Source organism: Cebus imitator, unplaced genomic scaffold (assembly GCF_001604975.1).
Source record: "Cebus imitator isolate Cc_AM_T3 unplaced genomic scaffold, Cebus_imitator-1.0 Scaffold54, whole genome shotgun sequence".
Classification (NCBI taxonomy): Eukaryota; Metazoa; Chordata; class Mammalia; order Primates; family Cebidae; genus Cebus; species Cebus imitator.
The window spans coordinates 7,747,716-7,774,800 of record NW_016107369.1 but is presented as its reverse complement, the minus strand read 5'-3'; the positions used below and the strand labels follow the sequence as shown (position 1 = coordinate 7,774,800).

The window sequence follows — 27,085 nt, the reverse complement described above, 5'->3', positions numbered from 1 at the left end:
CACATGTAAGATTATATCACCTGTGGACAGAAGTAATTTTACTTCTTTTCCAATTGGAATGTCTTTTATTTCTCTTTCTTGCCTAAATGCTCTGGTGGAACTTCCAGTACTCGGTTTGCCTGTCAGAAAACTGGACATTTTAATCTCATAATGTGCTAACTCTGGAAATCAGATTCTCCCCCTTCCTTATGATCTGCTGTTTTTTTTTTTTTCTTTTTTACTGTTTATTTTAATTTTTATTGTAGGCTGTCTCTCTTCTAAGGATCAATCTGATGTGTAAATTTAAGGTCTCTTCAGATGTTTTCTGGGCCTGCAGCTTTCCCTGGCCATACATGGTCACTTTCTAATTTTCCCCATATATGTGGTTGGCTTTGACCCTTAAAAGGCGGAAAGAGAAAATCGAAGGGGGGTTGGGGAGAAGGGCTGTGGCCTGTTAAATGCTCTAAGTCCCTTTGGCCAAAGCAGAGGGGCTTACTGCAAGAGGGGAGGTTCAACAACTTTGTGATCTGAAGCAGCAGTCAGCCATTAGAGCACAGATCCCTGATATTTAGAGGACAGGGTCCTTTTTGCCCATCCTGGCTACTACCAGCTGTGTGCAGACTGCTCTAGGAATGTGTGCACAGCTGCCTGCCACAGGACTTGGGGTAGATGATGGGTAGCTGCTACTATGGGAAGAGTCAAAATTAAGTGAAAGTAACCTCAATGTACTCTTCAAGCCTTCCCCTAGAAGTTGCAAGTTTTCCATAGGTTCCACAGCTCCAAATTAATGATTTTGGATAGATTCAGCCAGTGCATCTATTGTCTGGGTTGAGAAGACAGATTCCTGGTGTTTTCTACTCTATGGTCATCCCAGAACCTGCTGCTCAATTTCATTTTAATTAAGTAATAGGTGCTGAGATATTATTTTTATTTTACCATATTATTTAATCCTAAATCACTTGATAAAATTATGTTCTTGTGAGACATTTTTTCAAAATTAATTTTTTTAATGGAAGTAATAAATGAGTCCATCTGTAAGGTTTGAGTGCCTGTGTACTTCCACCTCCCTCATCCTGGTAAACAGTTTGTTGATTTGGTACTTTTATTTTCATTTATAATATAAAAGCATTGTATTTTTGTATTTTAGAAACTTCACATAATTGCCATTGTATTTAATATCTGTAACTTTTTTTTCCATTTAACAACGTGCTTTGAATAGCTATTCATGTTGGTTCATATAATCCCAGTTCATCCTTTTCAACTGCTGCCTAGTCATGGGGATTGATTTTTTTTTTTTTTTTTTTTTTTTCCATTTTTCTCACTGCCGAACTTCTAGGCTGTTTCTGATAGTTCCTGATTATAAACAAGGCTGCAGGCAACGTCTTATCCTTGGCCCTGTGTATATGGGCATGTTTCTGTGCAGTTGTCAGGTCATGGGATATTGTAATAGACACTCTCTAATTGTTTTATTGGAGTGGCTTCCATCAGCAGAGGATAGGTTCTTTAATCCGGTATGTTTCTGTGTGGAGAAATGGTACAGGGTAGGAGCTATGTTTGAAGACTTGACTTCTTATTTGCAAATAGATAGACCTCATTAGCTTAGAATACCTGGGTTTGAAGTTTAAGGATAGTTTTATTTATTGCACTGTATTTTACTACCAGATGTGAATTTATTTAGAAATAAAGAATTCTGCTATTGAATAATTGCAGGTAAATTATTATAATTACCATTGAGATTTTGTGTGAAAGTAACACCTAGTTTTAGAATCCATGCATTGGAGGTAATGCTAGGTGTGAGGGTTGTCTTAAGTGCTTCTGAAGTTTGGAAGACCTCTTCAGTTAACTGCTAATCTGTGTTCTAATGGCTAAGGGATGTGTTGTATATTCGGCATCACACCTGCCTCATTATGGACATCACAGGCAGAGGGAATACATAATTAAATGAGAGCTACTGCTGGGCAGAAAGACGCACACCACCTCCTCTAGTTTCTCTTAAAGGACTGTTGGTTTCAAAGTAAGGAATGGTATTTATTCCCCACTCCCTGCCTTTTTTTTGCATGGTTGTCTGGTATGATGGGGAATATTTCTTTCTTCCTTTTGATCTTTTAAGCAAAGAAAAAACTGTAGTACTTATGAATAAATTATTTTCAGAAGCTTTGGTTTTTAGTTATCAGTCTTCAGATGCAGCTTCTTTCTCCATGATAGTTGTGTCTATTCCATTTTATCTCTAAAATCTAGTTGGACATCTCATCAGTATTCTGAGACTCACTCTACTCATCTAACAAATGGGTCTAAGAAGCTAGGAGCACAGCAGCGTTTTTGGGAGCATCAGGTTCCCAGTGCAGGTGTCTCATAGTAAACAAGCTGAGTGGGACCAGAGAAATCACTTACTCCAGCCTTCTCCTATAACAGATGAGAAAACTGAGACTGAGTGTCACATAATGTGTAGCTTCTCTCACTTCTGTTTGTGGTTAACTAGTATCTTTCTTAGTCATGGGATCACCTTGGGATTCTGCTTCTTGAGAAATCACAGGGGCAGCTTTTGCAAAGGGCATTTTCCTTACTTGTAATTTCCCTTTCTTTTCACCATCTCTCACCTTTCCATATCTTTGAAACACATTCAAATTCATTTCCTCAGGGAGGCTTTTCTGGTTCATCCTTAAAGATGGGTATTATTTCAAATCTTGATCAACTCAGTTTTATCCTTCACTGTGGAAATGTGAAGAACCTGTTATTGATATTATAAAGGTCATATACAGGTCCTGTAGAGATAATATCATATACACTTCTATGATATTTTTTGTTATTTGGGGAAAAAGAACTTCTTTAGAACAGATTTGTTAGCAGCCCAGTGTTATTTGTGTATTTCGAAAGGGACAGTTTCAGTTGATGAGATAATTAAATGCACAATATGCTCTATTAACTCCTACTCACAGACCTTTGGTCTGCTTTTCATGTAATCACCTTTCAAGCTAGTAGTCTAGAGCTAAGAATTATGTTGAATAAATTAGAAGAAAACCACCCACTGGTAATTCATGTCTTTTCATATGGGTGAATATTCTTGCAACTTTCCCCAGTGCCGCTGTCTTTCTTCCACACTATGAAAAGTGGCAAAGAAAGTAAAAATGTCAAGTAGCAGTATACACTCCTAAAGGTAACTCACAGAAGTAGTTATATGTGGACTAACTAGCACATACAAGATTACATGAGGCTGGGTGTGGTGGCTCTCAGCACTTGGGAGGCTGAAGCAGGAGAATCGTTTGAATCCAGGAGTTCAAGACCAGCCTGGGCAACATAGTGAGACCTTGTCTCTGCAAAAAAATACAAAAATTAGCTAGGTATCGTAGAGCATGCCTGTACTTCTAGCTACTTGGAAGGCTGAGGTAGGAGGATCGCTTGAGCCTGAGAGGTCAAGGCTGCAGTGAGCTGTGATTTTGTATCACTATACTCCAGCGTGGGCAACAGAGCAAGACAGTGTCTAAAAAAAAAACAAAACTAAACAAAACAAAAGAATCACATGAAAGCCAAGTTAGAAGACTTCATAATCTTTAACATGAATGAACTGTAAGGGCCAAGGGAGAGCTCATCTTGCCCCCTCTGAAGATTTGATAGAAAATCAACTCAGAAAAGGCAGATTAATTGGAGAAAAGGCATGCAAATTTATTTAATATGTGTACACAGGTGCCTTCAGAATGCAGACCCAAAGATACTGGGAAATTGTCTATTTTTATGCTTAGGTTCAACAAAGTATGGACAGCCATGTAGAAATAGAATTGACTAAAAGGAGGTGATAAATGGTAATCAATTGGAGTGGGGAAACTCATCAAGGCCTGTCTGTCTAGGTGGTGCTTCCTTGTCCCTCTCCCTTCCCCTCCCCTCCCTTCCCTTCCCTTCTCCTCCCCTCCCCCTTCCTTCTCCTCTCCTCCCCTTTCCTTCCCCTCCCCTCTTCCCTCTTTCACTCCCCTCCCCTCCTTTCCCTCTCCTTTTCCCTCCTTCCCTTTCTCTCCTCCTCTTCTTCCTCCCCTTCCCTCCCGTCCCTTCTCTTCTCCCCCTCCCCCTCCCCTCCCTTCCCCTCCCCTTCTCCTCTTCCTACTTCTCTTCTCCTAGCTGTATAGTGTTAGAGCTAAGGCTTAGAGCTCTGAGTTCCTGGAGTTAGAGAGCACTGTTAATGTTTTGGGAGAAACTTTAGCTGTATTCCTTTTACTCATTCAGGGAACTCAGAGTCTGTATTTCCTGAATTATCTTTTGGATTTTGTATTTGGAAAATTAGGTTATCAATGGGGTTTGAAGGTAGATTCTTGTCTGGATATTGTTAATCTTATTATTATTTGAGATAGTGTCTTTCTCTCTTTCCCAGACTGGAATGCAGTTGTGCTATCACAGCTCACTGTGGCTTCAACCTCTTGGTCTCAAGCAATATTCCCACCTCAGCTTCCTGAATAGCTTGGAGTACAGGTGTGCACCACCACGCCTGAACTAATTTTTGTACTTTTTATAGAGATGGAGTTTCACCATATTGCCTAGGCTGGTCTCAAACTCTTAAGCTCAAGGGATCCTCCCACTTCAGCCTCCCAAAATGCTGGGATTACAGGTGTAAGCCCCCACACTTAGCACTTTTCTGGACTTCTTAAACATGCTGTCTGTGAGATTTTTTTCCGGAGAAAACATCATAGAAGACCAAAACTCTGTTAAAATCAGAGTTTTATCACATTCTTACATTACAAAATAAGGTGCAAAAGCTCCTTATTGAAAAGCATTTAATAGCTTCCCCATGGAAAACATTCTTGAAAATCCAAGGCAGTTTCATACTTTCACCTTTTCAAGTGTTGACTTTAAATGAATCATGTCCAAATTTTATTGTAAGGATTATATATCATCTATCTTTATATTCTCTACAGCCCCTAGAACAGAGCAAAATGCTTAGAAAGTTGGAAGGTAGTATATTTAAAATGCCTCTCTATTTTCCTACTTAAATCCTTAGTGATAATTACTTCACTTCTCTTTGTCCTTTGCTTTTCTCTTTCATGTCATTGTGACTAAGGATCAAAGGAAACCCTTAGAATTGTTGAGACATTTGGAATACAAAATTTCTCACTAATTAAAAATTGGATCATTGGACTAGAACCTATTAATTTTGGCTTTCATTTGTTGAACTCTATGTGGTAAATATTTTTCAGATTCTTTGAGTATAGAAATGAGTTTGACATAACCACTACTGTTAAGGACCTGCACCTCTACTGTTAAGGACCTGAAATCTAATAGATGAGACAGATGTCCTGTATGTTCGGTTCATAATGGATGTACTTTAAAAGTGTTATAGCAGTACATACACCCTTGATGTTTCTTATCAGCAATATATAGAAGGATAGGAATATCCTGGGTGAAGTTAGTTTAACCACAAAATAATTAGATTTTAAGAGCTAAATTTTATGTTTTCCAATGAGATATTACATGCCCATGGAATAATATTTCAAGGTTATACAGTGAAACTAAGCTATATAAATTTTATTCATATTTCACCTGTTTTTCTGCTCCTGTTCTTTTTCTTTTCCAGGATCCAATCCAGAAACGCCACATTTCATTTATATGTATGTTCTTTTGTTTGTTTGGTTTTTCTTGAGACAGGATCTTGCTCTGTCGCCCAGGCTGATGCAGTGGGGCAATCAAAACTCACTACAGTCTTGAATTCCTGGGCTCAAGTGATCCTTCCGCCTCAGCTTTCTGAGTAGCTGGGACTACAGGTGTGCATCACCATGCTAATTTATTGTTTTTTTTTTTGTAAAGTCAGAGTTTCCCTATGTTGACCAGGCTGATCTTAAACTCCTGGGTTCAAGTGATTTTCCCACCTTGGCCTCCCAAAGTGCTGGGATTATAGGTATGAACCACCGTGCACATCAATATGTATGCTTTGTAAAAATTTATTTTTACACAAATGGTAGCATATTGAACTATGCTTTCATTCTGTTTTATTCCAGTTTTTACCTAGTCTCTTAATAATGGACTTTGTTTCATTTTTTTTTTTTTTTTTTTTTTTTTNTTGAAACATAGTTTCACTCTTGTCACCCAGGCTGGCTGCAACCTCTGCCTCCCAGGTTCAAGTGATTCTCCTGCCTCTGCTTTCCGAGCAGCTGGAATTACAGGCACCCGCCACCATGCCCGGCTAATTTTTGTATTTTTAGTAGAGATGGGATTTCACCACATTGGCCAGGCTGCTCTTGAACTCCTGACCTCAGGTGATCTGCCTGCCTCAGCCTCCCAAAGTGCTGGGCTTATAGGCGTGAGCCACCTCACTTGGTCCAGACTTTGATATTATTAACACTGCTACAGTGGCTGTCCTTGAGCTTGCACATATGCAGTTTATAAGGAGGAATTTCTGGGTTGAAGAATATTTATATTCATATCTTTATTGCTAAACTTTGTATACCTTTACACTCCTCTTAGCCATGTATATGTTTTACCTCTACCTTGCAGGTAGTGTCTGATTTAACTATTTGATCTTTAAAAATTTCATAGATTAAAAAAAACAGATCTTTATCGCTATTTTTCTGTGCATTTTTCTTGTTATAAGTGAGGTTGAACATACTATCATGTGCTTAAGAATAATTTCCCTTTCTGTGAATTGACTCTGCCAATTTGTCTATGGAAATAATCTTTTTATGTAAAAAGGAAATTAGCACTTTGTGATAGGGGCTGCTAGTTTTTTCCACTGGGCTTGCATTTTGTCATTTTTGGTAATTTTTGCTATATATGCATTTATTTTTGGATCATCAGATTTATTACTATTCTCCTTTATGGTTTTGGGATTTTATGTCCTACTTAGGTCTTAAGCTCTTCAAGATTATGAAAAATATCTCTTGCTTTTAATACTTTTGTGTGTATGTGTGTGTGTTTTAGTGTTTAAGAATTTAAATCAATTTGGAATTTATTTTCATGTGAGTTGGTAACCCATTCTCTTTTACATGTGGCTGTATAGTTGTGCCAACATCATTTATTGAGCAATTTATATTTTCTACACTGATGTCACATTTTATCTTATCAAATTCCTGAAGTCTTTTTAGAATGTTTGTTGTATCCATTGATTTGATGGCCTGTTCATGAACCAGTTTCAGACCTTTTAAATTATTATATATTTAAAACATGTGCTGGTATTACAGGCGTAAGCCACCATGCCTGGCCTATTTTACAAATATTTCGTTACTGATACTACAGATGGCAGTTACTTATCATGCTAATTCTATCACCACAAACATTCCTGTTTTTCCTGTACTTTTGGTGATGCTGAATAGGATAGGGTCTTTTATTATTATGTATTCTGTAATTAGCAAAGTGTCGTGCATACAGTAGGTAAAAGTTTAGAGACCTTATCCATATCGCTGTGGGATCCTCAAAAGAAAGTAATTTGGAAGTATCTATTGAAATTTAAAATGTACTCATGCTCGCTCTGTAACCCTATAGTTGTTTACTCAGCGTCTTCCTAAGGGAAACATGGGCAGTGACTTAGTACTGCTTTTTGCAGTATCTTCTGTCACCCTCCTTATCTCCTTTCATTTTAGCCATTAAATTCTGTTGCCGAAGATGTGAAAGCTTTCAGTATTGGTTCAGAGCCTATGCTAGGCACTTGTAATTTGATTCTCTACCTTACTTTTTAGTTAAAAAAAAAAAAAGAAAAAAAAAAACCTCGTCGCCATAGTAATTCTTTAGATGTTAGAATCAGCTAGGTATGCTTTTTTTCTCTCTCAAACTTCTTTAATCATCACCCACATTTCAACCTAGTTCCGATAATTCCCTCTTTTCCTGTTGAAAATCACTGTAATGAGTCTTGGCCTCTGATTCCATGACCTTGATGGTTGGGGACAGAAGTATTCTCAATCCCCTGTGGCCTTCCTGCTCTTGTTCCTACTCCTGACCAGCCCACATAATGAATCCTGTTCTCAAAGCTAAGATCGTCTCCACCCACATCAGCAGCACCTTTTGTTCTTCATTCCTTTTTCATCCTTATTCCCAGATCTCAAAATATCACTCCCCATATCTTTGCAATTTTTACTTTCATTCCAGAGGATTCAGCATTATACATTTCTGCACATGTGGTAAAGGGACCATGGTTGCTTTAGTACCAAACAGACATGAACAGAAATTGCACCAGAAAACAGAAAAATGGTTTGTGCAGAATTCTAGAAAAAAATCCTCTTCCTTGTCTCAACATCAGGTTGACAGGAAAGAGAAGAGAGCCATCTGGGAATCTGAGAATTAAGGAAGCACGGAAGTACAATTGGAGTGTTTAAGCCACCAAGTAACTGTTACATTGGCGCCTGGGTTTTGGGTCATGCTCTCATGTGCTTCTGCCTGCAGCTTACTTGCCTCTCTTTTGGGCTGGTTGGAAAGCCGTGGGCTGGTTACTATGGGAATTGATGGGTGCTGCTGGCAGTAGGAGAAGGAAAGTACTTAGAATTGATCCAAAAATCCTAGGAGAGCAGGTTTTTTTGGCCTCTGCTTTCTTGCTTCCTAATTTTTGATTTGATTATCTAACTTAGTTTTAGCTGGGAAGAGCCTTTCCAAGAGCCCACCTGTGGTACCCTAAGGTACAACTCCTAAGGAGGAGTTGAGCTGTCATCCCCCTCACCTAGGAAGACCTCATGGAGTGGCGGGCAACACAAAGGATTGCTGGTTTCCCAGATGAATTTCTCTTTCAGCAGCTGGCTTCTCAGGCTTCATTGAACTGAGAATTAAACTCAAGCCTCTTTTTGTAGTGTTAAGGAATGTGCTGCAGACAGGAGCGGGGAAAGTCAATATTTAATTCTGTCTTCTTCACTACCACCCTCTCCCTCTTCACTACCACCGCTTCTTGCAAGGAAAAGGTATGGTGGAGCATTCTGTTTTTTTCATAAGTTTACTGATTCTGAAATGTTGGAGTAGAAAACAGATGTTTTAATGAGGTGATATGCACATTGGAAAGCATCAAGGCCAAAATATATTTTTTGAGTCAACTTTAATTTGATGAATCTAATAACTTAAAACCCTCTGCCATAGTATATGCTACTTTATTTTCATAACTACTCATGAATATGGAATGGAAAACGTTTATCTTTCGAAGAAAAGATTTGGCTGGAGGAGAAAAGAATAGTGTCATGGACGTTATAAAGTTTGGCAGCACAGTCTTTTTTCCCCTACATTTTTAGTTTCAGTTCATGGTTTTCTGTTGTTTTTGAGTATTTTACCACCAATGAAGCTTATTCAGGTAAAAAGTTTTCTTTTGATTTTAAAAGATTTTTGTTGACTTCCTTGCCCAGATGTAATAGAGCTGTCTACATCTATTCAAACTTTAACTTTGGGCCTTAGTGGTGATGAATTACTTAGCAGAAGAACCATGAGATGTTGAATAATCTCATGATTTGGATAATTTATTTTTAGAAGCATTAACACTCCCTATTAACTCATTTAATTCCTGTTATATGGAAGGAGGAGCAGGGAAGGGAGGTCAGTCGTACACAGGCCATGCCCTCCTAAAGCTTCTCAACTTCCTTTTTTTGTTTGTTTTTTGAGATGGAGTCTTACTGTGTTGCCCAGGCTAGAGTGCAGTGGTGCAATCTCAGCTCACTGCAACCTCTGCCCCCCAGGTTCAAGCAATTTTCATGCCTCAGCCTCCTGAGTAACTAGGACTACAGGCACACCTCACCATGCCTGAGTAATTTTTTTTTATTTTAGTAGAGACGGGGTTTTACCAGGTTGCCCAGGCTGGTCTTGAACTCCTGAGCTCATGCAGTCTGCCTGCCTCAGCCTCCCAAAGTGCTAGAATTACAGGCATGAGCCACTGCCTAAAGCTTCTAAACTTGTAGCATAAGTATGATGATGAAAAAAATTAAAACATCGCCAGGTGCAATGGTTCATGCCTATAATCTCAGAATTTTGGGAGGGCGAGGTAGGCTGACTACTTGAGTTCAGGAGTTTGAGACCACCCTGGGCAACGTGGTGAAAGCCCATCTCTATAAAAAATACAAAACTAACCAGATGTGGGTGGGTGCCTGTAGTCCTAACTACTCAGGAGGCTGAGCTGGGAGGATAGCTTGAGCCTGGGAGGTTGAGTATGCAGTGAGCTGAGATCATACCACTGCACTTCAGCCTGGATGACAGTGAGAACCCATTTCAAACAAACAACAACAACAAAAACAAACAAACAAAAAAAAAGAAAGAAAGAAAAAGAAAAATCAGAAGTGAAGAGTGTATTTAGATAAGAAAGAATAGTTCAGTTTCCCTGGAATGGTGTATATGTAGATTGGTATACAGAGAAATGGGTTTGAAAATTGAGGTTGGAGTTGACTTGTCTAGGTCTTGGAGTGCCTAATTAAAGGATTTGTACCCTTTTTATGTAGGTATTGAGAAATCATTGATGGTTTTGGGGCAGGTGAAGAGGCGTGATTTCTTTTTTCATACCGAAGTTGAATTTTGTCTTTAGCTCTGTATCTTTGTGTAAAACTGAAATTGTTTCTAAGTTCTTTAAAAGATATCACTAAGGAAAGAAGATTCAGTGTAAAAAAAATCTCAGACTTATATTTGAAAAAGACAATTAAATCTAGCTGTTTGTTTAATGAATTGTAATTCTGATTATATAAATTTTCAGCATCTTGTTACCTTGGTGAGTTCATGGCTTTGAGATGACTGTAAGCATGGTTTTGTCATAAATCTGTTTGAATGATGGTATTTCTGCAACTTATTTTACATACACAGCCACTAAGTCTGCCACCGATGGAGGTTATTTATAGTTCTGTTTCTGATCCAAAGTCTTGCATAGGGAGATTTTCCCATGGGGCATAGGCTGGCCAAAACATTTAGATGGGACCTGGTGTGGCCTTCCCTCAACTGACTTCCTTAGCACGAGAAAAGAGCCAGCTCTGGCCAAACTTCCTAGTGGCCTCTGTCCTTGTATTATTGCCCAGAAGTTCCCAAAGGATCTTGGTTGAACCTTTAGCCATCTAGGTTATTTATAAAAACATAGCCATCATACTGCTATTTGGAGAGCATTATATTTTTATGCTTCTTAATAAAATTTTTTCCATGTATTAGTATCAATGTCAGGAGAAAATCCATTCAAAACTAGGATTAATTGTGAAGCACATTTTCTAGTTGAGCCTAAAGGTGGTGACATGGAAGGACATAGTCTGTAAGATATGTTCATCATTGTCTCTCCTTGGTTGAGTGTAGTGCCTGGGACATGTAAGTACTAAATAAATGCTTGTTGAATGAATGTAAATCTTGGGTAATTGTTCCTATACAGTGACCATTATACTGGATGGAAAAGACTGGCTTTTTGATTAACACTCCTTTCTCCTAGTTCTGTAGGTTTTAGTTAATTACAAAGATTAAAACTTTTTTTTTTTGGTATGTTGCTTTAAAATGTTAGTAACATTTAAAATTCTTTTTAGATAAAGTAACCACATAGATCAGAAGTAATTTAAAATGTATGGCCAGGTATGGTGGCTCATGCGTGTAATCCCAGCACTTTGGGAGGCCAAGGTGGGCAGATCACCTGAGGTCAGGATTTTGAGACCAGCCTGGCCAACATGGTGAAATCTTGTCTTTACTAAAAATACAAAAAATTAGGTATCTGTGGTGGTGCATACCTATAGTTTCAGTTACTTAGGAGGCTGAGGCAGGAGAATGTCTTGAACCCAGAAGGCCGAGGGTGCAGTGAGCTGAGGTCACTATACTCTAGCCTTGGCGACAGATCAAGACTCTGTCTCAAAAAAAAAAAAAGAAAGAAAGAAAAAAGTAACTTAAAATGTAAAATCTTGTGGGCTAATTAACAATAATCAGAACTTGTAATATTGAAATCCTCTTCCTTTTGCATTAGAAAGGGGGTCAGTATCCTAAATTATTTAATAACATATCTCCTTTCCAGCCAAGATTTCATTTACTTGACTCAAAGCCCAGAGTATACATGGAAGCACAAGAAGGTTTGCCAAAGCATGGAAGAGCAATGAGATTTTCCCCCTGGTGACTTGGAATTTATTTTTTTAATTATAGTAATTAACTATTAAAATATGTTATTTTGTTAACATTTAATGAAGAGAAAGTTGAAATAAATGGAGACATTTGTATAAATTTTTTTCTTTGTGTTGTATTTTTTCTTTTGTTCTATAAATATTAAGTATGATTTTTGTTTTTTTTACTGATAGGGAAAAATGGGAAAATATCAGAAAAAAGTGATTATTTAAAGATTTGGGCCGGGCGCAGTGGCTCACGACTGTAATCCCAGCACTTTGGGAGGCCAAGGTGGGCAGATCACGAGGTCAGGAGATCGAGACCATCCTGGCTAACACCGTGAAACCTCGTCTGTACTAGAAATACAAAAAAACTTAGCTGGGCGTGGTGGCAGGCATCCGTAGTCCCAGCTACTTGGGAGGCTGAGGCAGGAGAATCGCTCTAACCTGGGAGGTGGAGGTTGCAGTGAGCCGAGATTCTGCCATGGCACTTTAGCCTGGGTGACACGGCGAGACTCCCGTCTCCAAAACACACACACACACACACACACACACACAAATAAACATTTGATGATTGGCTAAGTGTGGTGGCTCACGCCTGTAATTCCTACACTTTGGGAGCCCAAGGCAGGAGGATTGTGTAAGCTTAGGACTTTGAGCCCAGCCTGGGCAACATAGTGAGACCTTGTCTCTATAAAAAATAATAAAATAAAAATTAACCAGGTGCGATGGCATGTGCCTGTGGTCCTAGCCACTTGGGAGGCTGAGATGGAAGGATCACTTGAGCCCAGGAGGTCGAGGCTGCAGTCAGCTATAATTGTGCCATTGTTCTCCAGCTTGGGTGACAGAACAAGACCCTGTCTCTTAAAAAAAAAAAGAAAGATATGATAATCATAAACGAGCCTATGTTTTTGTGACTTCTTACCTTTTCTTGAAGACAATGTATGGTGTGTTGTACATTGAGATGGTTATTAGAATATCATTTAGAAACCTCTGGATATAATTCATGTTGGAACCATTTTACAGTAGTAGGTAGGGAGGTAAACTTTGTGCTTACAGTGCTTGTGTTCAGAAAGTCCTGAGATTTGGTTTTTATTCTGTAAGAAATTTCATAGTGTCATTCTGTCTGAAAATATTTAACCTTTTGAAATTCCATTTTATAATTTTGTAGTCCAGTATCTAGTGTGAAGGAGGTAATTGTTGGATCACACACAAGACTTTATTGGTATTCTAGGTACTTGTCTGTTGCTGATCATATTTTTTTAAAAAGTAATTTTTGGGGCTAATCAATACACAAATTCTGGAAACTGGTCACATTTAATCATTGATAAAGAATTTTATCTTTTATACTTGTTTGTACTTATAGTTTCTTATCCTTTTTTATGGGCTTTTGAATAAATATAAAATGAAGTTGGTTTTCAAATGGAAGCCACTTACCAAGTTGAAGCACGGATGTTGCCAATATTTAAGGTACCTGAGATGACATGCAGTAAGACCTTTGGAAAACCAACAAATGTGCTTCCAGGAGCCCTTCCCTACCTCTGTCATGACTGAATGGTTTTTCTTGTTGGTAATGAGCTTGTGGTACGCTAAGCAGGTTAGGCAGAATAATTTCTACTCTGTAGAATTTAGACTTTTAAAACCCAACCTCATAGTATTAGATGGCATACACATGTATCTGCAACCAGATTTGCAACAACCCTTTTCTGAGAAAGAAAGGAAGTCAATAGGGACTACTTCTATAACAGAGGTGCTGTACTCTTCCCCCACTGGGACCCACTCTCATCCTCCTCTTGCTGAAAATAACTTGCATGGGAATCCCCCTCTCCACAGGTCTATGGAGTACATTCCTTGGCACTTACCTGGGTAGGAGGGAGAAGAAGAGCCTAGAGTCACACACATTTTATCTTGGACCCATAGGAGATAAATAATATGTGAAGCCCAGGCAATCTTGTTTTTCTTCATTTATCAGTTTCTGTCAGGCAATCCTATCGTCACTAAAACAAAGCAGAACAAAACGTTTGTGAAAGTTAGATGTCAGTGGTGTTAGGATGTTCCTTGTCTTGTGTTCAGATACCCTGAGGTCTAGTTTTTGTGTATACCTAGCAAGTGCGTTAGCCAATTCACGCTCTCGAAAGTAATTACCCATTGCTTCCTCTTAGGCACTTGGAGCCTTTATAAATAGCATGGAGCTACAGCCCTTCCCAGCTCTCTGTGAACACCAAGAATGATTTCGTTTACTTCAATGGGATCACTATAAAATTCTCAATCACATTAGAATTCACTCTCAAAAAGTAAAAGTATGCCATTCAGTACTTCTTTGGAGGCTATAGGATAACATTTTTGAAATCAGAGCAACTTCAGAAGAAGGTAAAAAGTTCTCAGACTCTCCTGCTTCATGGTTCTCAGAATAGGGAGTGAATATCCAATGAATTTTTCAATGCCTGAGACCATTTCCTATCTACAGTTCCCAGGCTGGCATTTCTTTTGCTCGTCCTGGGAGCTTGGTTGTGATTTACTTTTTTGTAAAGACAGTAGTGAGTGTTCTCAGTGTGATTGTGAAAAGCAAGACTTACCTCTTTCCCTTTGGTCCCTGGAGAATGGAGTCATGAGGTGTCTTTGAGCCAAGCCCAGACTCTTTAGACTTTGTACCCACATGTCATTGAGTTGGAGTTTTTGTATTATGGGAAGGAATCACAAAGGATAATCTCCGCTGTGGAATATTATAAAGAAGCTGATGAAGTGCTCTTTGCTGTGAAAGCCTGGTGTAGGGAGCTACTAGCTAGTGCATGTTCTGTGCCTGGAAGAGCTGGTTCCTAAACATGGGAAGGATACCTCCACCTCAGGACCCGGTGGTTCCAGGAGTTAGAAGGCTAAGCAAAAGCTAACAGATGCCACATTTAAGTATAGAATATTTGTGATATGAACTTTTAAAGCATTGTATTTGGAGAAAGAGCACATGTTCATGTGAAATAATGGTAGTTAGTGGAAGACAGCATGCAGTCTAATTGCTTCATTGACAGTTTTTACTTATCCTGGCATGAGAAAAAATCCATTAAGCTGAAAATCTTCTGATTGTCATGGAAAGAAGGAAAACTTTGTTCTTTCAAAATGGTGACCTTCTGTGTATTTCCTGATATGTAGAGTATTCTCAGTTGTCTGAGACCTTGGTGAGAGTGTAGGATTAGAATCAAAATTCAGTTTTTTTGCCCTTTATAGGAAACACTTGTTGATGAATGTTTAGTCCATACATTAGGGAAGATAAGCAGTTTTATCCTCTTTTTGTCTTGAGATGAGTTAAGTTATCAGCTGGAACTGAAATTTAATCTTGTTTAGCTACACTGATCACTGTTTCTTTCTCAGGAATTTTATTTTGAAATAAAGTCTAAGGCTTTTTTTGAATTTTAATTCTTGTATCTAGAAACAAAGTCTGATTTTAGCCTGGCAGAATTTGTACTAATTTTAGCTTTTAGATAAGCATGGGAAGAGAGACTGGATAACCTCTCTCAAATTGGTTGTACTGGTTGTTCACTTAAGTGCATATGTACTATATGGAGTCATGCATTTCACGTTAATATTACTTAACATAATTATCTCTCTTAAATGTAAAACACTCTGATTACTGTAAATATTTTCAACATTTGTTGATTGTAACATTTGGATGACAAATATTTCTTACCTGAATTACTACTTTTGCAAAATACATCTTCTCTTTCAGTTATTGTAATTGCACCAAATAAGGAATTTAGATATTAAGTAACTTAACAGAATGATTAATGGAAACCAAATTGTTTATTATTTATTTATTTACTTTTTATGGAGACAGAGTCTTGCTCTGTCACCCAGGTTGGAGTACAATGGTGCAATCATAGCTTGCTGCAGCCATGACCTCCTTGGGCTCAAGTGTTCTCTGGTCTCGGCCTCCTGAGTAGCTGGGACTACAGGGATTTGCCCCTATGCCCAGCTATTTTTTTTTTTATTTTGGTAGAAGATGGAATCTCACTATGTTGCCTAGGCTGATCTTGGACTCTTGGGCTCAAGCAGTCCTCCCATTTTGGCCTCACAAAGTATTGGGATTACAGGTGTGAGACACCATGCCTGGCTCACACTTTTTATTTTAAAGGGATTTTTTTTTGCCAACAAAATAAGTAAAAGCTGATTTTAGCTAATTCGGAAAATAGAAAGGGATCAGAAAAGAAACGAGGCTCATTTGTGTTTCTAATATTGTTTTTTAAATTTCTTTTATTTTTCTGTGCATATATATTTTCTAAAAACAAAATTGGAATTCTATCATATGTATGTTTTGTATTCTGCTTTTTATGTTTAGCATACCTTTTATTTTATTTAAATAACTTTTAGAGGCTGGATATGGTGGTTCATACCTGTAATCCCAGCTCTTTGTGAGGCTGAGGCAGTAGGATTGCTGGAACCCAGGAGTTCCAGGCTGCAGCTGAGCTATGGTCATGGCACTGCACTTCAGCTTGGGCAATAGAGTGAGACACTGTCTCTAAAAATATAAAGAAAGAAAGAATTTATGTTTTTATCTTGCTATATATTAATTTTTCTAATCACTTGTTAAAAATCAGTCTTCAGGGTTGTTTTTTGTATGTGCATTTTTATGTGAATATTGGGATAATTATCTAGAATAAGAATTAATAGGTCAGAGTGTTTAAATGACTTTTTTCTTTTGCTGTCCCAAATTCTTTTTTCGACACATTAAGGGGTGAAACTCTTGCGTTTTTTTCCTCTCTTCTTGACAAACCATATTTGAAAATATATTGCAAATGAGTTAAATAGATCCTGCAGATATGAGAGATGGCCTCTATTTTTTTTTTTTTTTTTCTTTCTTGAGATGGAGTTTCACTCTTGTCGTCCAGACTGGAGTGCAATGGCGCAATCTTGGCTCACTGCAACCTCTGCCTCCCAGGTTCAAGCCATTCTCCTGCCTCAGCTTCCGCATACTCCACCATGCCCTGCTAATTTTGTATTTTTAGTAGAGACGGGATTTCTCCATGTTGGTCAGGCCAGACTTTAGGTGATCTGCCCTCCTAGGCCTCCCAAAGTGCTGGAATTAACAGGCGTGAGCCACCGCACCCAGCCAAAAGATGGCCTCTATTAAGAAAATATCGCATGATAGGAATCATCTGTTTGCTGTCTATAATATTACAGTAGTGGCCAGAAAATTAAAATAGTGCCAGAGGCATTTGTGTGTCTGAAGTTGTAGAAGCCTGACTTGGAAACTTTACGTTCTGTCAGCTTTTTTTTTTTTTTTTTTTGACATAGGCTTTTGCTTTGTTTCCCAGGCAGGAGTGCAGTGGCATGATCATGGCTCACTGCAACTCTGACCTCCCAGGCTCAAGTGATCCTCCCATCTCAGCCTCCTGAGTAACTGAGACTATAGGCATGCACCACCATGCCCAGCTAATTAAAAAAAATTTTTTTTTTGTAGAGATAAGGTCTCACTGTGTTGCTCAGGCTGGTCTTGAACTCCTGGGCAAGTGATCCTCCTGCCTTAGTCTCCCAGAGTGTTGGCATCACAGGCATGAGCCACTGTGCTCGTTGTCTGTTAGCTTTTATGTTGGTATTGTAGTGAAAGGAAAATTTGTCGAACATAATAAAGAATAAAATGAAAATCACTTTATTCAAATGTTCATAGCCTAAATAAGAGGCAATTTAGATCAACTCAGCTGGATTTGTTGTGGGACCCCAAACAAGCCCATGGTGCTATGGTGTATTTCTCAGCTCACTTTAGGGTTGCCTTTTAAAAATAATAGCAAATGCTTCCCTTAGAGTTCTGATTATTCTGCCAGTGCAGGATTGAGGGGGTGATATTTGGTGTCACTAGGTAGTGGATACTTTACTATGGTTTACTTTAACTATAGGAATTTTTAAAAGCCCCCCCCCCCCCTTTTTTTGAGATAGGATTTTACTCCATTGCCTAGGCTGGAGTGCAGTGGCTCAAACTCCGCTCACTGCAACCTCCATCTTCAGGGCTCAAGTGGTTCTCGTGCCTCAGCTTCTTAAGTAGCTGGGACTACAGGTGTGCGCCACCACACCTGGCTAATTTTTTGTGTTTTTAGTAGAGATGGGGTTTTACCATGTTGTGCAGGCTGGTCTCAAACTCCTGAGCTCTGGCAGTCACCTGCCTCGGCCTCCCAAAGTGCTAGGATCACAGGTGTGAGCCACCACACCGGGCCTACTATTAATCTTTTGTTAGAGTGCTATCCAGAATATTCATTTAATGTGCATAGTTATTTGACGAATGGCTCACTGTGAAAGTTCATTGTTTTCCAAGGTTGGTTGAGCCTCTCTGTGTCATTGTCAGTGACAACGTGAGACATTAACTTTGTGTTCTGTGGGTAGAGCAGTCCTGTGAGGAGGGTGATCAAGCAAGTGGATGTCATCTCCGTTTTGTAGATGAGGAACCTGAAGGAGCTTGCCTAATGCCTCTTGGATATTGTATGGCAGATGCCACTCTTTCTCTTAGTGCTCTTCTTTTTGTTTTTCACTTTTTTTCTACACTTCCATCGCTTTCTTGGTTGTCTTTCCAGTGGTAATAACATCAACCACGCTAATGATTATAACAACAACACTAACCTTTATTGATCAGTCAATTGCCATGTGCCACAGTTTTCTAAGGTCTCTTGTGTGTTTTCTTTTTTAAATTTTTTGTTTTGTTTTGTTTGTAGAGACGGGGTTTTACCATGTTGGTCAGGTCGGTCTCGAACTCCTGACCTCAGGTAATCTGCCTGCCTCAGCCTCGCAAAGTGCTGGGATTACAGACGTGAGCCACTGCGCCCGGCCTCTCATGTGTTTTCTAAGTGTTCTCATGACCCTCCCTTCAATCCTATGGAGTAGATATTATCCTCTCTTTAGAGCTGGAGAAACTGAGGCCCAGAGAGGATAAGTAACTTTCCCAAGGTTTATGGGGCTAGTTGTTTTCCCAGGCATCTATACCTTTAAAATGGCCTGTATGCTAATTCTAGCCACTGGAATTCTGTATTCTGAAGACCCTTTGACATTTATAACAAATATAACATGAATTTTCAAGTTGGAATAAAGAGGACATTTCTGAAATTGGCCGAAAGAAGTGGAATTGGGGAAACCTGAAGATGTTTCACATCAGTATGTTCTGTTTCCCTTGAACTGTAGCCAAGAAACTCTTCCTAACAGCCTGCATTTTAAGTACAATTGTAAGCTGGGTGCAGTGGTGCATGCCTGTAGTCCCAGGTACTCAGGAGGCTGAGGCTGGAGGATTGCTTAAGCCCAGGAGTTCTAAGCCATAGTGCTCTATGACAGTTGAGTGTCCATACTAAATTCAGTGTTTCCTGGGAGTGAGGGACTACCAGATTGCTTAAGAAGGGGTTAACTGGCCTGGGTCAGAAACTCCTCTGCTCACGATTAGTGCAACTGTGTCTGTGAATAGCCACTACACTCCCGCATGGGCAACATAGCAAGACGCAATCTCTTTAAAAAATAGAATTGTTTAAAAAAGTGACAACAGTGTTAATGTAAATAGCTATTTACTCTCTTAGTTTTCTCTTGTATGAAGTTAGGCCTGGAGAATAAAGTCATTACTATGAGACACAGATGTTTGCTCTTTGGGTAAGCCTGCTTCTCCAATGTAGGAGAGTTGGTTGATAGCTGGACTGGGTGACTTTCATGGTGATTAAAGCCAGAGGGACAGCAAAAGGCTGCTGCTCTTTCAGGGTTTCTCTTTGGTTTGCCAAGGTCCTGTTGTAAATTACCTAATTAGTAAGACTGCCTTTCAAGGAAGTAATCAGGAAATTTAGTTATGTTTTAGTTTAGGTTTGTTTGGATGGTTTGATTAGCTGGGAGAGTAAACCAGACTGGGCTTTTATTTTTTTCTCTGAATAAATGAAATTTTTTTGGCAAGAGTAATTGAGATAATGGGCAGAATTCTACCTGGTGAGTAACTTACTACTGAGCTCCTAGGGAGCTGAATTCACCTTTTCCGTTTTCTTTTCTTTAGGGTATAGCTAACGTTAGTCACAAGGCTATACATACTATGGTGAGAGGGATGCCTCTAGGTCCTTGTTTTTGTTCAGACAATAGAGCACCTGGAAGTTGTGTGATTTTAATAGAAAATCAGGAAATATTGATATACTTGATTTTATCTTAGAAACTAACAGTGATTTTATAGCAGAAAATAAACACAGTTACATGTCTGTGACATAAAATCACAACCGCTGGCGCCGTGTTAGAGGTGAGGTGGTGGAACTCTCTCAGTTAAGCATGATTTATTAATGTTATTATGATTTTTTTTGGTGCCAGTTTCCTGCTACTGTTCTTATTTGTTCTGCTATGTGAGCTTTGTTGGTATTTGCTTGTAGGTATCCTGCGACAGATGCCAGAAAGCTAACATTGGGAGAAAGGTCTTAAAATTGAGAAGAATTCTCCCACTAATTTAATTTGTTCTGTGAATCAGGAAGAAAACATACAGCGACTCATTTTTTGAAAGGGAACTGCCTTTTTCTCAGATCTTTTAGCTTATTTTTTAACCTTAAAAATGATATATGTTCATTGTTAACGATGCAAACAATAAAATAAAACTTACTAAAGTAAAAATTATCCCGAATCCTAAACCCAGAGATACATCTAATATTTTTGCTAAATCTAGCATCTTTATGTAATTTTTATTATGATTTTTTACATTCCCGATAGTGTATTTATAATGCTAATATGCAAATAATAACAGAAATAAATACAATTTTTTATTTAGATTTATATTCTGTAATATTTCTGTTTGGAGGCCTTATTGATTTTCTCATCACCCTTGTACTGATACTGTAGATTTGATTTACTTCCTAAGGTGTCAGTTTATAGCAAGATAGTGTGTTCTCTAAGACTGTGTACTCATTTATGTAAAAGGATTTAAAATGTTTGTAATAAACCTGTTAATTAAGCAAAATCTCACAGAAATGAGTCATTCTGGGTGGGCAAGTTCTCCATATCGTTAGGTGTTCAACTAGTTAATGAATAACAAAATATCTTGACTATTGTTGATGAAAACTTTTCTAGATTATAGCCTTTTAATTTATAGCTCTATCTAGTACTACATCCAACTATAGAGCCATAAAAAGTTTCATTCTAAAATATTTGAGAAATTAAGAGATGTAAATTAGAGCTACCAGTGAACCTCACACCTGTTGGAGTGGCTGTTATTAAAAAAGATAAAAATATAGCAAGTGTTTGATAGGATGGAGGGGAAAGAGAACCCTTGCATACTGTTAGTGGGAATATAAATTGGTATAGCCATTATGCAAAACAATAATGGAGGTTCCTCAAATTATTAAAAATAGAACTACCATGTGATCCAGCAATCCCATTACTGGGTATATATCCAAAGGAATTGAAATCAATATTTGAAGAAATATCAGCATTCTCATGTTTATTGTAGCCTTATTCATGATAGCCAAAATATGGAATCAATGCAAGTGTCCAATAACAGATCTGTGGGTAAAGAAATTATGGTATATATACACAGTGGAATACTATGTGGCCATAAAAATGAAGGAAATGCTTTCATTTATAGTAACATGGATGAACCTGAAAGCTTTTATGTTAGTGAGATAAGCAGTTACAGAAAGACCACATGATCTCCCCTAAATATGGAAACTAGAAGTAGATTGTAGAATGGTAGCTATCAGGGATAAAGGGGGATAGTGAGGGTTTGAGGGGGGGATATTGATTAAAGGGCACACATTTTTCAGTTAGATAGGAAGAATAAATTAATAGATAGTAGATAAGAGATCTCTTGTAGGCCAGGCACCCACCTGTAATTCCAGTACTTTGCGAGATTGAGGTGGGGAGATGGCTTGAGTCCCGGAGTTCAAAACCAGCCTGGGCCATATAGTGAGACCCTGTCTCTACAAAAAAATTTTAAAAATTAACCAGGCATGGTCGTGCATACCTGAAGTCCCAGCTACTCTGGGAGGTGGGAGCATCATTTGAGTGCAGGAGGTGGAGGCTCTAGTGAGCTGTGATTGTACCAGTGCACTCCAACCTGGGTAACAGAGCGAGACTCTGTCTCAAAAACACACACACACACTCTTGTACCACAATGACTAAAGTTAATAACTGTGTACTGTATTCTTGCTAGAATAGATTTTAAGTGTTCGCACCACAAAAAATGAGAAGTATGAGAGATAATACATATGTTAATTAGCTCAATTTAACCATTCTCCAGTGTGTACCCATTTCAAAACAACATGTACATGATACACACATACAATTTTTACTTGTCAATTAAAATATTTGAGAGAAGGGAAGATGGTCATTATATAAGACAAAAATGCATAGAATTGTATACATCAAGAACAATTTTGTAAACAAAACACTACTCTGGCCTTCTGAATATGTATGTTTTTGCTTATATAAAATATTTGAATATTTTATATTCATGTATTTATTTGCTTATAAGTTAAAAAGCTTAACATGTATATAGAAGAGCAGATAGATTCATTTTCATCCTTGATAAGTTTTCACAAACTTAACAGACATGTATAACCATCATCAAAATGAAAAATTAGAATACCACCAACATTCCAACAGCCCCTTCATGTCCTCTCCCATTTTACTACCTACCTCTCCCCATACTGCCAAGGGTAACCACTTGTCATCAGGGAGATGCAATCTGTAAGTTTGCAACTCATAGTAAGTTCTGACTTAAGTTACCATAGACTTGTTTGGCCTGCTTTTGAACTTTGTAAAAATGAGATAATATGTATTATTTGGTTTGGCTTCTTTTACTCAACGTAATGTTTGAGAAATGTATTCACATTTTCATATATAGGAAGGGTTATTTTTTAGTGTAGTATTTTATAATGTGAATATACTATAATTTATTTACTACTGAACATCTGTTTTGTTTTGCAGATTTTGACCATTTTACAATTAATACTGTTATAAGTATTTTTATACTTGTTTTTGCTTTTTTGGCCATGTGTGCACATTTCTATTAGGTACCTCTACCTAGGCGTGGGATTCCCAAGTGATAGGATATGTATTAATATTTGTTCAGATTTAGTAGACACTGCAAAGCAAAGCCTTCTACTGAAGTAGCTTACCAATTGACTATCACACACAGTGTGTGAGAGTTACAATGGCTCCACATCCCCATCAACATTTTGTATTTTTAGTCTGGATTTTAGCCATTCTGGTGGGTATGAAGTGGTATTCATTGTTGTACAGATTGCATCTCCCTGATGACTAGAGAGGACTAGTGCTTTGACCTCAAGAACTTCCCCTCTAAGGAAATCTTATGTTATTTAAATCTTAGATTTTTAAACTGATCTTTACTAGTTTGACTTTATTTCAATATTCACAGAAACTATTATTTTCCTCTGCATTCAGGATGTACTGTGCCCCAAGTTTTTCAAATCTCTAGACCTTTTTGTGTCATTTTTTATGATAATCACGAATAGATACAACTTGTCAGCGCATCGAGACTGCCGCTTGATGATCCAATTTAATATGGCTTTCTGTTTCATATTTAGTGAGTGTTTGAAATTGTGAAATATTTAAAGTTATGTGTCCATTTCACAATGTAACTGATTAAAATGGTTTGTCAAAGAATTCAACTTAAAAAGTCTACAAGGAAATGCTTTCTGGCTTTAGTGCAGTAATTGTCTTCAGAACAATATGCCAAGAATGACTCACCCCCTTTATTCATAGTAAGTTTGGTTTTGGCTTTTTTTGGGGTTTCTTTTGTTTTGTTTTTGGAGAAAGAATCTTGTTCTGTCACCCAGGCTGTGTGCAGTGGCATGATCTCAGCTAACTGCCCCTTTGACCCCCAGGCTCAAGCAATCCTCCCACTTCAGCTTCTTGAATAGCTGGGACTACAGGTGTGTGCCACCATGCCTGGCTAATTTTTAAAATTTTTAGTAGAGATAGGTTCTCACTATGCTGCCCAGGCTGCAGAGTAACTTTGAAAAGAATCTCACTCTAGGATAGAAAATTACAAGTAAATTAAATGCAAGTAGAAAGTGCATTTGAGACTTAAGTCTGAGTCTAATAGCTATATGGAATATTTGTAGGAGAATCATAATCCTGGGGTGCAGTTCTTAATTTTTAATACTAAAGTTTCTTTGATCATGAAATGAAACTCAGAGATCCTTGAAGTGTTACATTAGAAATCTTAGATGAAGGAGGCCAGATGTGATGGCTCATGCCTGTAATCCCAGCATTTTGGGAGACAGAGGCGGGTGAATCACCCGAGGTCAGGAGTTCAAGACCAGTTTAGCTAACTTGGTGCAACCCTATCTCTACTAAAAATACAAGAATGACTCATCCCCTTTATTCATAATAACTGTGGTGGTGCACACCTGTAATCCCATCTACTTGGGAGTCTGAGGCAGGAGAATTACTTGAACCCGGGAGACAGTGTTTGCAGTGAGCCGAGATTCGAGATTGAGCCATTGCGTTCCACTCCATCCTGGGTGACAGAGCGAGACTGTTTCAAAGACTGTTTAAAAAAAAAAAAAGAGAAATCCTAGAAAGACACTTCATAGAACATCACTTGGCCATCTTAAAAAAAACATGGAGACAAGGCATTGTCATCCATATTTTCTTATTTTATTCTTAACAGTACTGTGATATAGGCATGTTATACCCATCTTATGTACAAGGCAATTGAGGCTGAAAAAGGTTAAAGGAGGTCACAAAATTAGAAAGGGTAGATGGAAATTTCCTAACTCTGATCTTATGATTATACTTACAGAAAACTCTAGTATTTAGAACCTTTGGTTTAAATTGAACAAGTCTCTGTCAACTCTTTAGGTATCCTGGGTGCCAGTAATATATGAAAGTGGATTGAGAGTTATTGAATCTCAGATAAAGGGCTATTAGGGAATTGTATGGAGAGAGTTGTTCTTGATTCATACTTTATTATATTAATGTTAAGTAAACATTTTTAAGCAAGCATCTAATTAAAGATACATATATCAGTAAATGTAATACCATAGCAGCAAAAAGATAATTTTTTTAACTGAAGCCTTCTGTTTCTGGAGAAGGTGGTCTTGGAACTATCTTTGAAGAATGGTTAGACACCTAGAAAATGGACACTTAGAAATTGGTGTCTGCCTGGGGGCAAAGGCAGTACAGTTTATCTTATAACTGAACACATATGCTGATTAAACAAATGAGCACTGCGAATAAAAGGAGAAACAGGCTGGGTGCGGTGGCTCACGCCTGTAATCCCAGCACTTTGGGAGGCCGAGGTGGGTGGATCACAAGGTTAAGAGATCGAGACCATCCTGGTCAACATGGTGAAACCCTGTCTCTACGAAAAATACAAAAAATTAGCTGGGCATGGTGGCGCGTGCCTGTAATCCCAGCTACTCAGGAGGCTAAGGCAGAATTGCCTGAACCCAGGAGGCGGAGGTTGTGGTGAGCCGAGATCGTGCCATTGCACTCCAGCCTGGGTAACAAGAACGAAACTCCGTCTCAAAAAAAAAAGGAGAAACAACAAAATGGTGTGTGTTGTAAAAGCATAGCTTTCAAGATGAAGATCAGACAGAGCACATGTGAGATAGGCCCTGTAAGCTCTGGCTCTGTCTACCTGGTGTCACCCCACTTACTCCCTTTGTCTGTCCTTTTACTGTGGAGGTTCAGGATCATGTGCTGAGACAGGACATCTGATGTCACACCTTCTTTACACTTTCATGGATGCTGTATCCCTGCAGGGATTGCCCTTGTTGCCTTATTAATAGTTCACAGGGCTGGCAAAGAGTCAGAACCTGCTAGATCCTTCATGAGTGAATGTACAAATGAAGAATTGAATGAGGTAGAATGCAGTGCCTTTTTACTAAGTTCGTATTTTTATCATGTGCAGATACTTGTTCGGATCGTTGCGGCCTGTCTCAGAAAATGTAATGTTAACTGTAACAAGTTGGCTTACAGGTAAGAGGAAATGAGTGTGCAGTTTTGTTAGTTACTTGGAAATTGTTTAGTTTTATCTTTAGCTATGCTTGAATGTATGCCATTGTTTGAATAAGTGAATGTTGAAGTGGTTGATTCCAAATGAGTGTTTTTGTTCCTTTCTTTTATCCCTTTTCTTAAGTTATTTGGACTAGGAGAAAGGAAGAAGGGCTTATTCCCGCTGTCTATATTGCTTGTTTATAATTTAGAATTCTATCGTGTTCCATAATACTCTTGTGATCACAAGACAAAATTCCTAAACTAGAAATCATTGTGATTTAATTGGTGTGATTTTATGATTAAATTTGATTATCTTAGGTTATGGCCTTTTGAGAAGTTAGCAATAATAATAATGCTTGCCATTATTATTAAATTTAATTCATATGTGAGACTTTGCTAAAGACTTTGACATGTATTATTTAATCTTTAAAATCATCCTGTGAAATTCTCATGTTACTAATAAGGATAAATTGGTTTCTACAAGGTCACATAGTTTGTAAGGACCTGAGCTGAGGTTTGAACCCACATCTGTTTGCCTTCAGTGCCTGAGATATTACGTTAAATTGTTCGTTCTTATTTTTTCCAAGTGTTTATGATGTCTCTCCCTTCACATATTATGGCAGTAGGATGCATTCTTACTTAAATATTACTTACATAATACACTTTTGGTGGTTACTGTTGGTTGTTTTGACATCTTAACTAGTCTGTTCAAAACTCTTTCATTTACCATTGTGTTGATGGTACTCAGAAATTGTGTGTGATTTTGTTTGTTTTTGTTTACAGCTAAAGGCAAAAACATAAATTATTTTGTTGCACATGTGGTATTTTCTAATTGGCAATTTGGTCTAAACAGATTCTAACAATCTTCTGAGACAGAAACCTACTGAGATATTTCTTTTACTAATATATGTAAAACAGCATCTCAAGTTATTGTATGGTTTAACTGCAAGAGCATAGTAGTGGCTAGCACAAAAGCAGCCACGGTCACAAAACAAAGAGACGAGCATATCAGATGAGAGAGAACAGGCACACTTTAACTGATCCGTCATTCATCATATGCTTACATTTATGTTTGAAAAGCTTGCAATAAATGTAAGAAATTCTTATTGTTAAAAGTATTCAACATCTATATATTGAAAATTCAACCCTATCAATTTTTTTTTTTTTTTTTTTTTTTTTTTTTTTTTTTT

General features: G+C 38.1%; 1 protein-coding gene across 8 annotated transcripts in view; it reads left to right on the top strand.

Moving 5' to 3' along the window:
• Positions 1-27,085, top strand: part of SIPA1L1 (signal induced proliferation associated 1 like 1) — a 393,891-nt gene that overhangs the window by 84,932 nt on the left and 281,874 nt on the right. For 5 of the 8 annotated variants that reach the window (XM_037738573.1, XM_017528745.2, XM_017528753.2 and 2 more), the window contains one exon: positions 25,810-25,877. The exons of the other annotated variants lie outside the window; for them this stretch is intronic. The gene's annotated coding sequence lies outside the window, so the exon portion shown is untranslated. The remainder of the gene's footprint in view (positions 1-25,809; positions 25,878-27,085) is intronic. 8 annotated transcript variants of the gene reach the window in all.